Below are 17,765 nucleotides of genomic sequence, written 5' to 3' on the forward strand. Positions count from 1 at the left end.
TCTAAGTCTTGCAGATCCATGGTATAAGCAGGTGAGGCATGAGAAGGATGAACCCCCTGAACAGACATCAGTCAGGAGGAGCGTCTGGGCAGTGGATGGGACCACCACAGCTTGGGCACTGCAGACCCTGAGTTCTCTGGGGGCAGGATCAGCTTTAAATACACCTTCCCCTGTGCCTCCCTCACCACCCACCAGGCATCAGCACACACTTGGGGATCTACCACTGGGCACCTAAAATCCATCTTCCCCAATCACTGATGGACTTGGGAAGCAGCAGTGGAACACTGGTCAAATCATGCTTCTGAAAACACAATAGTTCTGGTTGGCAAAGGTTTTCACTTCTGAAATCTGGGATTCTTTTCTGATTTCAGACCATTGCCTTTCCCTGCATGTTTAGTAATGTCCAGCTAATCCCACCATCTCCAAAGCGTGTCAGAGTTGGGAGTAGAATGAGTTTGCTTTGCTCACAGTGGAAAGGGGACTGGAGCACTGTGAGGGAGACATGGCTTGATTTTGGGGGTCAGTCGGTAAGGGACAGAATGCCCCCCAGCAGCTGGGGGTGCAGGAACTAGGCCTCACTGCACCCCCATGGAGGGGCTGCAAGGGTGTCAGAGTGTAGGATTGCAGCTGGGTCTCCAGTCCTGAGTGGTTCCACCCAACAGAAGTCAGGGGTTGTAAACCTGGGTAGTGAGCTGGGGCAGCCCCTGCTTGCCTGAGACCAGTGTAAGCACCCACCCATCCCCCCATGGCCACACTCATGTTGTTTCAGGGAAGAGCAATTCTGACTCCATGTTGGAACTGTTTCTTTTACTTGCTTTCCATTGCCTCCGTTATTATAATCAAACATAATGGCCTGCCTCAGAGACCCTGCTCCTCTGCCTGACTGTTAAACTAAAGTGCTTATTTTCAGAACCCTGTCCACTTGCATATGGCAGAAATGAAGAAATTAACACATCTCCTTCCTTGAGCTGGCCATTCTTAGAGTTATTTATGAGACTAATATCATCTTTACTTTGTTTCCTCAGCCCCCACCCATCTCTGTTCTATAAAAGAGCTTGGCTTCCAGATCCCAATAAGAGGGTTGAGACATTAGCCTGCCATCTTTTCAGTCAGTTCAGTTCAGTTGCTCAGTCGTGTCCGACTCTTTGCGACCGACCCTATGGACTGTAGCACACCAGGCTTCCCTGTTCATCACCAACTCCCAGATCTTGCTCAAACTCATGTACATCAAGTCAGTGATGCCATCCAACCGTCTCATCCTCTGTTGTCCCCTTCTTCTCCTGCCTTCAATCTTTCCCAGCATCAGGGTCTTTTCCAATGAGTCAGTTCTTCGCATCAGGTGGCTGAAATATTGTAGTTTCAGCTTCAGCAACACTCCTTCCATTGAATATTCAGGGTTGATTTCCTTTGCTGCTACTGCTGCTAAGTCACTTCAGTCGTGTCCGACTCTGTGCGACCCCGTAGACAGCAGCCCACCAGGCTCCCCCATCCCTGGGATTCTCCAGGCAAGAACACTGGAGTGGGTTGCCATTTCCTTCTCCAATGCATGAAAGTGAAAAGTGACAGTGAAGTCTCTCAGTCATGTCCAACTCTTAGCGACCCCATGGACTGCAGCCTACCAGGCTCCTCCATCCATGGGATTTTCCAGGCAAGAGTACTGTAGCGGGGTGCCATTGCCTTCTCCATGATTTCCTTTAGGATTGACTAATTTGATCTGCTCACAGTCCAAGGGGACTCTCAAGAGTCTTCTCAAACACCACAGCTCAAAAGAATCAGTTCTTCAGTGCTCAGCTTTCTTTATAGTCCAACTCTCACATCCATACATGACTACTAGAAAAACCATAGCTTTGACTAGACAGACCTTTGTTGGCAAAGTACTGTCTCTGCTTTTTAATATGTTGTCTAGGTTGGTCATTCCAAATACAGTTGTATTTCTTGCCTCAACACCTGTCTCCAGTTTTACTGGCCTGTCATGTAGCAAGCAGAACCAAGTTGGACTAGGTAACTATATCAATTAGAGAGACCTAGGATTGTAGCTCAGACACTAAAGAGTCTACCTGCAATGCAGGAGACCTAGGTCTGATCCTAGGGTTGGGAAGATTCCCTGGAGAAGGGAATGTCAACCCGCTCCAATATTCTTGCCTGGAGAATTCCATGGACAGAGGAGTCTGGCAGGCTATAGTCTATGGAGTCGCAGAGTCGGACATGACTGAGCAACTAGCACTTTCAGTTTCAGAATTGTAGCACAAAAACCCCAGAGTCCTACCAAATGGCTATGGTTGTCCCATTGAGCACTGGCAGAGGGAGGGGTTGTCTGGCACCTATGCTGCGTCCAGAGCATCTCATCCAGCTACACTCAGAAGTCCCATGAGCCTGACTTGGCCATCACCAGAACAAGCTGCATGTGTCCCCAGCTTCAGCTTGCCAGGCAGATTGCCTGAAATCAGAGCTGCTCACAATAAATGGGTTTTTTAAGAGAAATACTGACATTTCCTAAAATAGTGGTCATTATTCAATTGGCAGTAAGTTCAGGTGCTGTTAAACGCAATTTGTGCCCACTGGGTGGCAGTTAGCGGCAGAGCTCTTTGTAAATGTGTATGTGTGTTGGGGTGGGGATGGGGGCAGCTGTCTCTTCCAGCTTCTTGGTCATCGATCCCCAGGGGGGCAGAATGCGGGGAGGGTTTCCTGCTCATGCTACCTGGAAGTGCCATCATGTCCTCCTCCTGTAGTGCTGGGCACTCAGGACGGTACACACTGATCTTCTAGTGTGTGGCTTATTTTAATTTCCTTTTCTTTGAAAAGAAGTACTGTTTGTTCATTTACCCACCTTTTTGGGCACAAGCTATGAGTCACAGATGAAAGAAGCATTGTGAAAAGAGGGGTAAAAAAAACAAACATTTCACGTCATTGAAGCAAAGCAGAGAGAATGTAAAAATATCTGAAATAACATGTAGTGAAGAAACAGCTCTACTGAGAGACTCCAGGCTAAAATACATCAGCTCGGGTAATATCTCGGAAGTTCTCGGGAGAGATTCGGGGACAGATATTCAGGAGGGGTGTTGCTCCATTGAAATTTTACACCATTTTTTTTTAAATTGCCTTGGCAGGCTTGCAGAGTGATTTAAGTGACTGTGTAGCACGTTGTTCTTTCTCTCACCCTCCCTTTTGCATCCTTCTCTCTGTGCTCTCTGTGGCTGCAGGACACCAGGGGTCCCAGCGGGCTGTACGGATGGAGGACCAGAAGAGAGCAGTCTGCTCCCCTTCCCCTGATGTGTCTGCCTGGAAACCTGTCACATCCCTATGGAACATGCCCTTTTTTGCAGTGATGGGAGGGGATGCACTCAGGGATGAGGCGCTAGACTCTTCACTTTAAGAAGCCATCTCATTAGCTAAATGGCTGGTTCCTTGGCCTGATGATTCTTCCCCGGAGCCTCCAGTAAATCTCACAGAGTCAAGGCTTTGCAGGAGGTGTTGGTCCCTCTAGTGATCTATGTGTCTTAGGAGAGCTCTGCTCCCAGTTTCCCCTCCTGCCCTCTGCACACACTCTCTCATCAGAGTGCGCTGTGGCTCTTTGTTCCAATCCTCCCTCTCCCTGCTGACTTACCACAGTCTGCCCACCCTAGCTGTCATATTCCATCTTTAAAAGCCTAACAGTTCTGCACAGGTTAGAACAGAATTAGCCCCTATAGAGAATGATGTGGAGGTTCCTGAAAAAATTAAAAATACAGCTACTATATGATTCAGCACATATCCAGTCAAAACTATAATTCAAAAAGATATCAGCAACCCCTATGTTTATAACAACACTATTTATAATAGCCAAGACAGGAAGTAACCTAAATGTCCATCCACAGATGAATCAATAAAGATGTGGTACACATATACAATGGAATATTACTCGAACCATAAAAAAGAAAAAAATCCTGCCATTTGCAGCAACTTGGATGGAACTAGACATGATCATACTCAGTGATGTAAGTCAGAAAGAGAAAGACAAATGCCATCTGATATCACTTACATGCGGAATCAAAAATATGATGCAAATGAACTTATTTACAAAACAGAAATTGAGGTACAGAGAACAGACTTGTAGTTGCCAAAGGGGAGGGAGAGGTCGACTGGAAGTTTGGGATTAGTAGATGCAAACTAGTATATATGTCAATAGAATATCTCAATAGAATGGATAAACAATAAGGTCTTACTGTGTAGCACAGGGAACTATAATAAGCCATATTGGGAATGAACACAAGAAGGTATATACACCCAGAACTGGATCACTTTGCCACAGAGCAGAAATTAGCACAAAATTATAAATCAACTATATTTCAGTTTAAAAAAAGAGTAAACAAATAAAGGCACAAATAAAAAGAGCAGACCCTCTTATCATCCAGGAAATCCCAAAGGTTTTAGGAGCTTCATGCCAAGAACCAAGGATGAAGACCAAGTATATTGCTGCATTAAACCACAGATCTTCTCTGGCAAAGAGAGAGTAGACTGCAGAACCAAGGTACAAGGCTCATGGCTGAGGAGGAGCCATGTGGATCCTATGTGGTCTCTCCAGCCATGCTGACTTCCACATTCTTTGTCTGCCCCTGTTTCCATGCACCCAGCATCCTCTGGGGACTTCCTCCTCCTGTTGTTCCATAATTTCAGAAGCCATTTAACAGCGAAGCACAGACCATGACATGACTCCTCCTCCCAGGAGTTAGCAAGGAATATTATAGGAAGAAGAACTGAATGATCAGATACATTCGGGGATCCCTAGAGCGAAAAAGTGGGGAATGACTGCAGGGGTCCTCAGAGCCCAGTGAAATTTGTAAGCTTTTAAGAACCAAACCCATATCATCATGGTTTGTGTTTGTTATGGTTGAACTGTGTACCCAACAAGTATGTGTTCAAGTCCTAAACCAAGCATCTGTGAATGTGATCTTATTTGTAAACAGGGTCTTTGCAGATATGACCAAGTTAAGATGAGGTCATTAGGGTGTGCTCTAATCCACTATGACTAGAGTGTTATAGGAAGAGGGAACTTTTGAAACAAGTAATACGCGGAGAAGCCCAGATAACAGTGGAGGGAGAGACTGGGTGAAGCTACAAATCAAAGATGGACAGCCACCCCACGAAGCTGGAAGAAGGAAGGAAAAGTTTTCCCCTGGAGCCTCTGGGGGAAGTATGGCCCTGCTGACTCCTAGTCTCCTGGACTGGGAGAGGATGCATTTCCCTAGTTTTAAGGCACCCAGATCATGGTGACTTTGTTACGGTGGCCTGAGGAATCTTGTACAATGACAGAGAACAATTTTTTGCTTTTCTACATCTACACTCACTTGTCCCCGTCTTCTGACCACTGTTGGATCAGGCTTCAAAATCTCAGAGTCAACAAGAGTCCTCTTTGCCCATCAGCCTCCAGCTCACCAGCAGGGCCTGGAGGCCCTCCCCAAACATAGCAGAAGCTGCTCCAACTCTCCATCTCGACTGCATCTTGTTCAAGTCCCAGCACCACTCTCCTGAAAAGCAAATTCCCGGCCACGCTCCCAGCTTCCCCTCTCGCCCTTTGCATGCACTGTCTCATCAGAGTGTGCTGTGGCTCTTTGTTCCCATCTTCCCTCCTCCTGGTGACTTACCACACTCTGCCCATCCAGCTGTCATATTCCATAAAAGCCTAACAAACAGTTCTACACAGGTTAGGACAGAATTAGCAAGAGATTTCTGCCGTCCACGTCCCAGTGTCAACCCCTTTCTTTATACTCTTGCTTCTACCCTGACCTTGATATTAGTAAATAAATGCTCATCTGACTTTTTCTGTTTTATTTAAGTTGCTTCTCCATCTATTTCCCACTGAGAGGATAAGGATTTTACTAAGCAAACTGTAGCCTGCCAAAGAACAACAGAAAACACACACATGGCTCCTGCCCCCATGCTCCCGATAGCATAATTTGTGGCTAGATCAATATTCAGCATTTACATAATTATGTAATTATTATTCACAGCTGAGCCACAGAGTAGTTTTAAGATTGCATTTCCTTTCCTGATCGACTCTCAGTTTTCCCCAGAATTAATAACTACCAGTGTTTCCATTTTCCAGGTCTGCATGCACCTCTCACATGTGTCCCTATAGAGTCAACCAAAGTTATAAGATCGTTCACGTGATGACCCACAATTTCAGGTAGTCTGCCAGTTCCACTTTCACCTTTCTGGGCAATGTTAGGTGCTCATGGCATCCCCTTCCTCCTCCTCGACAATGGATGCCCTGCCCTGAGACCTGCCATCACCCTATGAGTACCCTCACTACCCCCTTCTCTCTCGTCATTCACTCCTAATTCTGATGCATCTTATCTTCTCACAGTTTCATGAAAAGTGCAGCAAGAGAGCTACATTATTTGAGATCCCTTGAATCTGAAATATCTGAATTCCACCCTCACATGTGACTCATAGTTTAGCTGGTTATAAATGTCTAGGCTGGAGATTTTCCTTCAGAACTTGGAAGATGTTCTTCCTAAACTGTTGCATAAAATACAATGCCATTTTGATTCCTGGTCTTTTATCTTCTGGAGGCTTTTTGTATTATCTCTTAATCCCCAGGGTCCTGAAATGTTACAATCATGTGTCTTGGGCAGGTCTTGTTCATCATTTTGCTGGCTACACAATAGGCCTCTTTAGCTTAGAAACCCAAGTTCTTCCTTTTTGGCAGATGTTCTTTGCCTGTATTTTTGATATTCCCTTCCTGGAATTTCTACCAATAAGACATTAAGCCTCCCAAATATATCCCTTAATTTTCTTCTTTCTGCCACCTTCTGTCTCTTTGTATTGCTGTTCTACTTTCTAGGAAATTTCCTCAACTTCATTTTCCTCTCCTTCTATTCAAATTATAATTTCCACTAGCATATTTTTAATTTCTGAAATCTTTTCCTAGTTCTCTGAATATGTTCTGTTTTAAAAGGAACATTCTGCTTTTTTTTTTCAAGGATTTGATATATTCTTTTATATTTGGAATGCCATGAATTTTTGTATATGTGAAGTTCTCTCTTGTTTCTTGCGTTATTTCTGACTCCTTGGAGTTCCTCACTTGTGTTTTCTGGTTTTGGTCTCTTGACTTTTAGGTTTAGGCTTTCCTAAAACAGTTGTGTGCTTATATTTCAGACTGAGGTGCAAAAATATTAATAATAAAATAACAAAGGGACTCCTCATGTCCCTAGAAGATCTGCATGCATGGAGGGCCATTTCTGGTGGGGTTCCAGTGGACTGATCAATAGAAAATATTGGTGAGACTTGCAGCTTCTCTAATGTATCTCATGTTTGAAATTGAAACTTGAGCTCCAGCATTCAGGGAAAATAGAGTTGGGTGATGTGGGCTTTTCCTATTCAGCCTGTACACTTTTTAGGTCAGTGTTTTATCCTTGTTCTCAGATGTGCAAAACCCTCCATACCTTGATGTCTATTTCAGCTGGGCTGGAAGAAGGGCTGACCCTTGACTGCATTGGGATTAAGGGAGTCTTGGGGTTGAACTGCTTCTGTGCAAACCCATCCCCCTATTTTCAGTCTACTTCCTATTTTTGTGTCTTTTTCAGAATCACCTGGTACAGGCAAGCCCAGAGCTTTTCTGAGGGTCTTTGATACAAATTGCCTCAACCTCCTCCCCTGAAGGCTTAGATTTCAGCTTTCTTAGTCGGCTAAATCCATTGCTATTTGATCATCTGGTGTTCTGCTTCTAAAATGTTGTCAACTCATTTCTCTCTCTTATCCTCCCTGGATTTCATTGTTCTTGCATGTCTGTGCTTCTTTTATTCCTTTATTGATATTTTGGTGGGGTTTTGAGAGGAAGCAGAGATAAACAGTTATGTTCAGTCCATCACACTTAGCTGGGATCATCACACCGGCTTTCTGTCTTTTGTTGTACAGATTCTGTTCTACTTTGCGGTCCAGTTGCAGGTGGTCATACCCTCACTCTTTGCATGTCTGTTTTTTCCAAACTTCAGCTCGATTGTGATGCTGTTAAAGGAACCCATAGACCTTTCTTTTTTAAAAAGTGGCTGTTAAGAGTTCAGCATCCAGAATAGCAGTGTGAAGAGTCCCGCGTATCTGCTTTTCCATGAAATAAGCAAATAAAGCTAAAAAGGGAAACAACTATTTAAGGTCTCTGTAAATTGTCCTAAGGGCGCACAGCAAAGGAAGAAACTTTTGTTGAAGAATCTCTGTTAAAAATTGGTAAGAACAGTGATTCTGCAGCACTTGAGCCATGACCACTCCCTCCTCTTCCTTCCTTGCTGTGTGGGGGTTAGTCAGGAAGATGGGGCTCCCTCTGCCCTCGATGTTGCGGGATGAGGCATCTCACCAGAAGGAGCAGACTGCCAGCAGTTCTCATCCCTTTTAACTCAATCTTGAGATGCTAAGCTCCTAGTGAGGGTCACAGAGAGGTCAGCAGTTTCTTCTTCTACCAGCCTCTGCCATTGGGAAGATACTCTACTCCAGATGTGGCTCAGAATGCTGGGGACTTGATCATCCACACTCAGCTTGTTTATAGGGTGGAGGATCTACACCTCCACCCTATATCTGGGGAGGCAAACCTGGAAAACCAGAGGCTTACACTAGCAACAAAAGAAGAAATAGATAGGTTGTAAATCATCAAAATGGAAAACTTGTGCTTTGTGAGCACCATCCAGAAAGCGAAAAGGTAACAGAGTAGGAGAAAGTTTTTGTAAATTATGTTTCTAATAAAGAACTCTTATAATTCAGTAATAAAAGGCAACCTAGTTAAAGTGGGTAAAAGAGCTGAATAGACATTTCTCCGAAGAAGATACACAAATGGCCCATAAGCACACGAGAAGATGCTCAACATCACTAGCCATAAAGGAAATGCAAGTCAAATCCATAATGAGAAACTCGTCACACCCACTAGGGCATATAGAAGCAAAAAGTCAGGCAACAAGTAGGGAGAGAGTGGAGAAATTATAACCCTCATGCATTGCTGGTGGGAATGCAAAAAGCAGGTAAAATGGCATAGGGCTGGAGTTTCCTCAAATTCTTAAGAGTTTCCATGTGATCTAGCAATTCTACTCCTGTGTAAAACCAAGAGAAATGAAACATATGTCCACAAGCAATCTTGAACATGAATGTTTATAGTGTCAGTCTTCTTAATAACCAAAAAGTAGGAACATCCCAAATGTCCATCAACTGATTAAAGGGTATATAAAACTTGCTGCATCCATATAATGGAACATTGTGTGTGTGAGAGTCACTCAGTCATGTCTATCTTTGCCAGGCTCTTCTGTCCATGGGATTCTCCAGGCAAAAATACTGGATTGGGTAGCCATGCCCTTCTCCAGGGGATCTTTCTGACCCAAGGATAGAACCAGGCTCTCTCACACTATAGGCAGATTCTTTACTGTCTGAGCCATCAAGGAAGCCCACAATGGAATATTATTTAGCAATAAAAATAAATTAAGTATCAATACATGCTATACCATGAATAAATCTAGAAAACATGCTAAGTGAAAGAAGCCAGTCGCAGAAAGTCATCTAAGATTCCATTTGCACAAAAGCTCAGAATAGGCAAATCTATAGAGACAGAAAGACTAGTAGTTGCCTGGAGCTGAAGCGTGGGTTGGGGGAAAATGAGGAGTGACTGCTAATGGGTATGGCATGATTTTCGAGGTGACGAAAATGTTCTAAAACTGATCATGGTAATGGTTTCCCAGCTCTGTGAATGTACTAAAAATCATAGAATTGCACAGTTTAAATGGGTGAGCTATAGATGTATGAATTATGTTTTTACAAAGCTGTCATTAAAATGGTGTTATCTACCTTTACAATAGTATTACAATCTGAGTCTGTGCTTTTCCTGTGATGGCAGTTTTTGCTCCAGGGACTTCTTAAATTGTGTCTGCCTGTTTTGGTCTAGAGTCTAGACTGGAAGCTGCCTGGAGTTAGAGGCTTTGTCTGTGATGATGCCTGTCACGTCCATACTTCCCAAGGCAGAGAAGGTTGAACAAGTATTCCTTGAGTCTCTTCTGCAGATTCATTCCCCTGCAATCAATGTTGCATGCCCTGCCCTTTGGAAAGCACTTGAGGAGAACAAGCATTTTTTAAAAATAATTCTTTCTCTTTATGCAGACCTTTTTTTTTTTTTAAAAAAAAGTCTTAATTGAATTTGTTATAATATTACTTCTGTTATTTATGTTCTGGATTTTTGGCCACAAGGGCATTTGGGATCTTAGCCCCTTAACCAGGGATTGAACCCACACCCATGCATTGAAAGGCAAAGTCTTAACCCCTGGACCATCAGAGAAGTCCCAGCAGTGGTTCTTCACCAGGTGACTCTGTCCTTCCCCTTAGGGACACTTGACTGTGTCTGGAGACACGATTGTCTAGATTCAGCTGTAGGTACTGCTGGCAAGCAGTGGGTGGAGGCCAGGGATACTGGAAAAAATGCACAGGACAGTCCCACAAAAAAGAATCATCAAGCTCCAAAGATCAAAGTGCTGCTCCTGAGAATCCCTGCAGCAGAGGATAAAGATTAACAAGATTTCTAAAGCTGTGTATTATGAGCTGAATTAAGGCCCCCTTGCCCAAATTCTTATGTTGAAGTCTTAACCCCCAGGACTTAACTGTATTTGGTGATAGGGTCTTTAAAGAGGTAATCAGAGTAAAGTGAGATCTTAAAGCTGGGTCCTAATCCAATAGGACTAGTGTCCTTATAAGAAGAAGGGTTTAGGACACAGACCCAGCAGAGGGATGACATGTTAGGATATGGCCAGCTACATGCGGTCACGGCCCAAGACAGACATCTACATGTGGAGGAGAGAGACCTCAGGAGAAACCGACCCTACCCACACCTTGATCTCAGACTTTAAGCCTTCAGGACTGGGAGAAAATAAATTTCTCTTGTTTAAACCCTGCTTTGTATAGAACTTTGGTATGGTGGTCCTACCAGACTAATAAACCATGGATGTTTCTGTTGCTTCCTATAGGCCAGTATCTTTCAACTTGGACGCCAAGGGCATCTAAAAAGTCCCAACATTCTTCCAGGTCAATGAAATCAGTCAGGTCCCAAGTAAGTCAGTGTTGGGAACCAGCCCTAGACTAAGATGGAATTATCAGATTGTGTTTCCTCATGAATAGGAACATAGAGACAGATCTGATGGGGTAGCTGCCCTGCTCCCCATTTTCGGGGTGAAAGGAGGAAAAAGTGTGAGCAGAAACAGCAACAAACTTGTAACCTGAGTTCTTGGGAACCCTGACCTTGGCTTTGGGAATCTGCTTTGGAAAATGTGTGTAGACCCTGCTCCCTACCCTCTGGTGCCGTGGCTGTATCCTCCTACATCTTCTGTACCAGCTGAGCCCAGGCAAAATGTCTGGACTTCCTATAACATTCAGGTGAGCAGCAGAAGACCACAGGCCCCAGTCACGCTGGACACACAGGCCGCACCGGCCATGCCTGACTCTTCCACAGCCTTTTTACCATAGTCTGTGCCAGACAGGGAGTGGATTTCATTGATTTATATGATCCTCCAGGCACTCTTCTTTCCTAAAATGTCGAGGAGAACTAATTAACCTGCAGTAATTAGAGATGTGTTTAGATTTCCTTTTGGTGTGCTGAAACTGCTAATGGCCACGGCAAAAATATTCTGAGTCACTCTGATGACTCTGACCCTCTCAGGCATATCCTAACTCCTCCTCAAAGTCAGAGACATTTCATTCACACTTTGGTATAACCAACTGTCCCCTCCAAGGGGAGAACCCATGTTGCAGGTCTTTGGGAGCATCTCTCCAGCAGGTGTCAGGCGTATGCCATGAGCCTGGTCACCCGCTGTCATTGTCTCCCATCACACATTCAGCTGTTGTGATCCTAACCTCCAGGACTTCAGAATGTGACTGTAACAGAGAAGAACAAACATGGCCTCCCGTGGAATCCATGCCTTTAGCTCTAACCCTGTACTCTGTTGACTGTGCTGAGTCATGCTGGTTCAGCACCTTTTATAAAAAATGTTGCCTATAGCCTGAAATATGCAGGAGAGCCCATTCTCAAGGCCCTGATCCTTAGAGGTATATAACAAGTTTTCATTTATATAGGGATAAAAAGAGGTGACAAGGATACACAGAAGAACTATGGAAAAAAGATCTTAATGACTCAGAGAACCATGATTGTGTGATCACCCATCTAGAGCCATACATCTGGTTGTGAACTCAAGTGGGTCTTAGAAAGCATCACTATGAACAAAGCTAGTGGAGGTGATGGAATTCCAGTTGAGCTATTTCAAATCCTAAAAGATGATGCCGTGAAAGTGCTGCACTGAATACGCCAGCAAATTTGGAAAACTCAGCAGTGGCCACAGGACTGGAAAACATCAGTTTTCATTCCAATCCCTAAGAAATGCCAAAGAATGTTCAAACTACTGCACAATTGCATTCATCTTACACACTAGCAAAGTAATGCTCAAAATTCTCCAAGCCAGGCTTCAACAGTTCATGAACCATGAATTTCCAGATGTTCAAGATGGATTTAGAAAAGGCAGAGGAGCCAGAGATCAAATTGCCAACATCCATTAGATTATTTAAAAAAGAAAAAAAAAAAAAACCACAAGAAAGTTTCAGGAAAACATCTACTTCTGCTTCATTGACTATACCAAAGTCTTTGACTGTGTGGATCACTACAAACTGTGGAAAATTCTTCAAGAGATGGGAATACCAGACCACCTTACCTGCCTCTTGAGAAATCTGTATGCAGATCAGGAAGCAACAGTTAGAACCGGACATGGAACAACTGACTGGTTCCAAATCAGGAAAGGAGTAGTCAAGGCTGTATATTGTCACCTTCTTATTTAACATATGCAAAGTACATCATGTGAAATGCCAGCCTGGATGAAGCACAAGCTGGAATCAAGCTGGATTGCCAGCAGAAATATCAATAATCTCAGATTTGCAGATGACACTACCCTTATTGTAGAGAGTGAAGACGAACAAAAGAGTCTCTTGATAAAGGTGAAAGAGGAGAGTGAAAAAGATGGCTTAAAACTCAACATTTAGAAAAAGAATATCATGGTATCTGGTCCCATCCCTGCATGGTAAATAGATGGGGAAACAATGCGAGCAGTGAGAGACTTTTATTTTCTTGGGCTCCCAAAATCACTGCAGATGGTGATTGCAGCTATAAAATTAAAAGATGCTTGCTCCTTGGAAGAAAAGCTATGACCAATCTAGACAGCATATTAAAAGCAGAGACATTACATTATTGACAAATGTCTGTATAGTTAGAGCTATGGTTTTTCCAGTAGCCATGTATGGATGTGAGAGTTGGACCATGAAGAAAGCTGAGTGTCAAAGAACTGATGCATTTGAACTGTGGTGCTGAAGAAGACTCTTGAGAGTCCAAGGATATCAAACCAGTCCATCCTAAAGGAAATCGGACTCTTTGTCACCCCATGGAATATATAGTCCTCAGAATTCTCCAGGCCAGAATACTACAGCAGGTAGCTATTCCCTTCTCCAGGGGATCTTTCCAACCCAGGGATTGAACCCAGGTCTTCCACACTGCAGGTGGATTCATTACCAGCTGAGCCACAGGGAAGTCCAAGAATACTGGAGTGGGTAGCCTATCCCTTCTGCATCAGATCTGCCTGGCCCAGGAACTGAACCAGGGTCTCCTGCATTAAAGGTGAATTCTTTGCCAACTGAGCTATCAGGGAAGCTGGTAAAGGAAATCAGTCCTGAATATTCATTGGAAGGACTGATACTGAAGCTGAAGCTCCAATATGTTGGCTGCCTGATGTGAACATCTGACTCATTGGAAAAGACCCTGATGCTGGGAAAGATTGAAGGCAGGAGAAGAAAGAGATGACAAAGGATGAGATGGTTGGATGGCATCACCGACTCAATGGATATGAGTTTGAGCAAGCTCTGGTAGTTGCTGATGGGCAGGAAAGCCTGGAATGCTACAGTCCTTGGGGTTGCATGGAATCAGACACAACTGAATGAGTGAACAGGACTAAATTGAAAAAGTCGCATTTGTCTTGGACAAATAACATTTGTTTTATTGGAGGTTTATAGGAACATTTTGGCCAGACCTAAGCATTCAGCTGCAAGAACAAAGGATTCTGACATTAATAAGTTTGCAGCAACTAATCCCATTTCCTCTTCTTTTAATATTTATAAAAGAAGTCTGAATTTTGACTTGCAAAAGATGGGTCTTTGGGACACTAGTCCACCATCTTCTTTGTCTGCTGACTTTCTGAATCAAGTTGCTTTTCCTTGCCTCAACATTTCATCTCTCAGTTTATTGGCCTGTTGTATAGTGAGCAGTATGAGCCACACTTGGTAACAAGTATATCTGGAGGTGGAGTCTTTAAAGAGAATTAAGGTAAAATGAGGTCTTTAAAGTGGGCTGTAAGTCAATCTGACCAGTGTCCTTATAAGAAGAGGAGAATAGAACATAGATATACACAGTGGGGGATGACCACGTAAGGACATAGGGAGAAGATGGCCATCTGCAGTTCAAGGAGAGAGACCTCAGGAGGAACCGGCCTTGTTGATATCTTGATCTTGGATTCAAGCTTTTAGAGCTGGGAGATGATACGTTTCTGTTGTTTAAAACCCCCTGTCTGTGGTTCTTGTAATAACAACTAGGACACCCACTATCTGACTGATTGGAGAGGTGACAGAGGTTGACTGTTTCCTTGGACTGGATAATGAAGCCCAGGGTCCCTTCACCAGACCTGTGTGATTTCTACCTGATGTCCTGGCATGACACCATTGCAGATGGCAGGACCATAGCCAACCGAGATTGTGCATGGCTGAAGTGTGTCTTCTGTTTTTAACTGGAGCCATGCGGCTGAAAAGCGAAGCAGTGGTAACAGATGGTCCAGTGAGATACCTCTCAGTCCAGGGGCACTGGTTTGAGGTTCTAGAGCAAGCTTTTGGGGGATTTATAATTTATTTTGCATTCCAGCACAGAGAAGTGCATATCAGACTCCAGGGTGCAGGAGGTGGTCTGTGATGTGCTCCCAGGGGCCTCTGGAGTTCTTTCATAAAGTGTATGTTTTCCGTGAATCACTACCTAGAACAGGGGTGAACAGTGTCTGCATGGTAGGCATGACTGCCTTGCATTGAAGGATGTTTGCTCTGCATTTGCCTTCATTTTCTCTGGTGATGATGTCCAGTGGAGGTCACTCAAAGAACAAGGAAGAGAGAGGATGACTGGGGAGGTTGAGACACTGCAGAGCCCTGTATGCTGGAAAGACCTGCCCCGTTACTCAGGCAAGACACTAAAACTAAAATCAGTTCTGCCCTGCCCTGCCTGAGGCAGCCAAGCAAGGCAATGTTCCACGAACATTTTCAAGTTAGACAGTATTTACTAGTTTGTTCTTTAGTGATACACTTTGTGTTACTGGGTTTAAATGGATTGGTCCACTAAAATCATGGATCATTGCTTAAAAATGAGTTCATTGTTAAAAAAGAAAGTTAAAGACAATGATGATGATGAATTAATCGGTGGTTCATCCTGCGCCAGAACAGAAGACCTGAGTTGATTTATCAAGCCCAGAACATGTAAATACATCCTTCTTGCCCTATCCAGGCTACGTGGTATCAGCAAACAGCATCATCAGTCACCTGAGTGAGGTTAATCTGAAATTTATTGGTTTTTTAGTTTTGTTTGCATTTGAATTGTAAATTCATTTTGTTTTTATAGTTGCATGAGAGCTATAACAACAAGCAGTTTCTACCTAGTTTTCTATTTAGGCTTATTTAAATAACTTCATTATAAAAATAATTTGAGTTAAGCTATTCAAGCTGCCTACACAACATGATATCATTCTGGAGTCTAAACTGAATGTCAATAGAAATAATGTAGATGTGTGTAAATAAATGAAAAATTATATGTATATATAAAATTGTTTATTATATATTTTTCTATGTGTATATTTTATTTCTATGCATTTATATATTTCTTTTATGTGATTTACATACAAAATGTATATACATATATGCACAAAATGTGTGTGTATATATATATATATATAATTTCTAAAATATATATTTAAGGCACCTGCATAGAACTTAATTTTGGCCATGTGGTCAGGGACATAGATTTTAAATAAGAGACACCTGGATTTCACAGCTTGCCCCATTATTTATTAGTTTGATACCTCTGTGTCTCAGTTTCCTCAAAGGTAAAATGAAAATAGAAATATAATAGAAAATAATAATTAAAAAGAGTATAATACTTATGCCATAGTGTTGTCAGGAGGATTGAACAAAAGAATGTATAAAGCCTGAACACAGAGTAAGCACTCAGTAGATATTTCTTTGGGTCTGAAGTTTGCAGGTGAGAACATAGCAGTAAAAACAAAGGGTGGCCTGGACATCCCTGGGGCAGTTTCCTTGGAGCCCATCAATGGGCCAAGAGCTCCCGGCAGGCAGGCTCAGGGAGAGGGTGGGAGCTCCAGGCTGCGCCCTTAGACACTGGCTCAGAATGTAAGCCATCTACACCCCCTGCACACATGTGCTCTGTGGCTCCTATGCTGAAATGCGACAAAGACCTGGTATCAAGTGAGAATTTGCTGAATGCCTGGCAGCATGATGAAGATGTGCAGGGCGTCAATCCTCCCAACAGGACTGTCTGTTTTCACTGGTGCAGGCTTGCTGTCTTAGGATGGTGTGTCCTCTCCTGCCCCAGGCCCCCTCCTTTCTTTGCCCTGTGTGACCTCACTCTCCATTCGCCTCTCTACCCAGCAAGAGGGCGATTGAGGCCCGTGGCTTGTTGAGCGTCTAAGAGATGCCTGAGCTTGACACGCTATCCTTGGCACACTCTTCAACTTGGGTACGGTCTTCTACCAGGTGGCGCACGTGGATGTGCCAGCTAGTGTGGGCTAGGGAATAGAGCCTTAGTTTGAGCAAAGAGCAATTAGGAGGTGAGTTTGCAGGAGGACAGCTGAATGCTGCACCCAAACCGAGTGAAGACGTGGCAGTCAGAGCCCACAATCCACTTCCTCACACCAACACTTCACTGCTTTCTGGAACAACAGTTGCTGTTATTGTCCAGTCGCTGAGTTGTATGTGACTCTTTGAGACCCCATGGACCACAGCATCCCAGGCTCCTCTGTCCTCTACTGTTTCCCAGAGTTTGCTCAAATCCATGTCCATTGAGTCAGTGGTGCCATCCAACTATCTCATCCTCTGCTGCTCCCTTCTCTGTGCTTGTCCTCAAATTCCCAAGTCCCTTGACACACAGACTTGAAAATCTGAATTTGTGCCCGTTCACCTCCAGGGCTGTCTCATCCTCCCAGCCTCGCCTTGTCCTCTGTGGAATCACACCGTCTCCCTCCCATTCCAATGGGCTGTGAATCTTATCTCCCTCTCCCGAAAATGACTAGGTTCTCCCACTGCATTTTCTCAACTAAGATGATTTGTACAGCAATTTTCATCTTCTGAGAAAAATGTGAGGGGAAGAAAGAAGAGGTGCAAAATGGGAGTGCTCAGTAATTAATCCAGAATGGAGAAGCAGAGTTACATTCAGGCGGTAATTGGATTTTAACCCCACTGGGAGTTGTTTTCCATGCAGACACTAATGTCTGAGCTGTCTGTCTTCACAACATATCTCCCTCTTGGATCTGAGCAGGGTTAGACTCCAGGGAGAAAAATTCCTGAGTCAGATGAGCTGAATAAAGTGAGCAGGGCCATGGGTGATGCCGGAGGGAGATGTCCCTTCGGGTGGATGATAATGAAGATGGCCATTTGGTCATCGGGAGGTGTCCAAGAGGATGCTAGGGGACCAT

Source organism: Capra hircus, chromosome 16, assembly GCF_001704415.2.
Source record: "Capra hircus breed San Clemente chromosome 16, ASM170441v1, whole genome shotgun sequence".
NCBI classification, from domain to species: Eukaryota; Metazoa; Chordata; class Mammalia; order Artiodactyla; family Bovidae; genus Capra; species Capra hircus.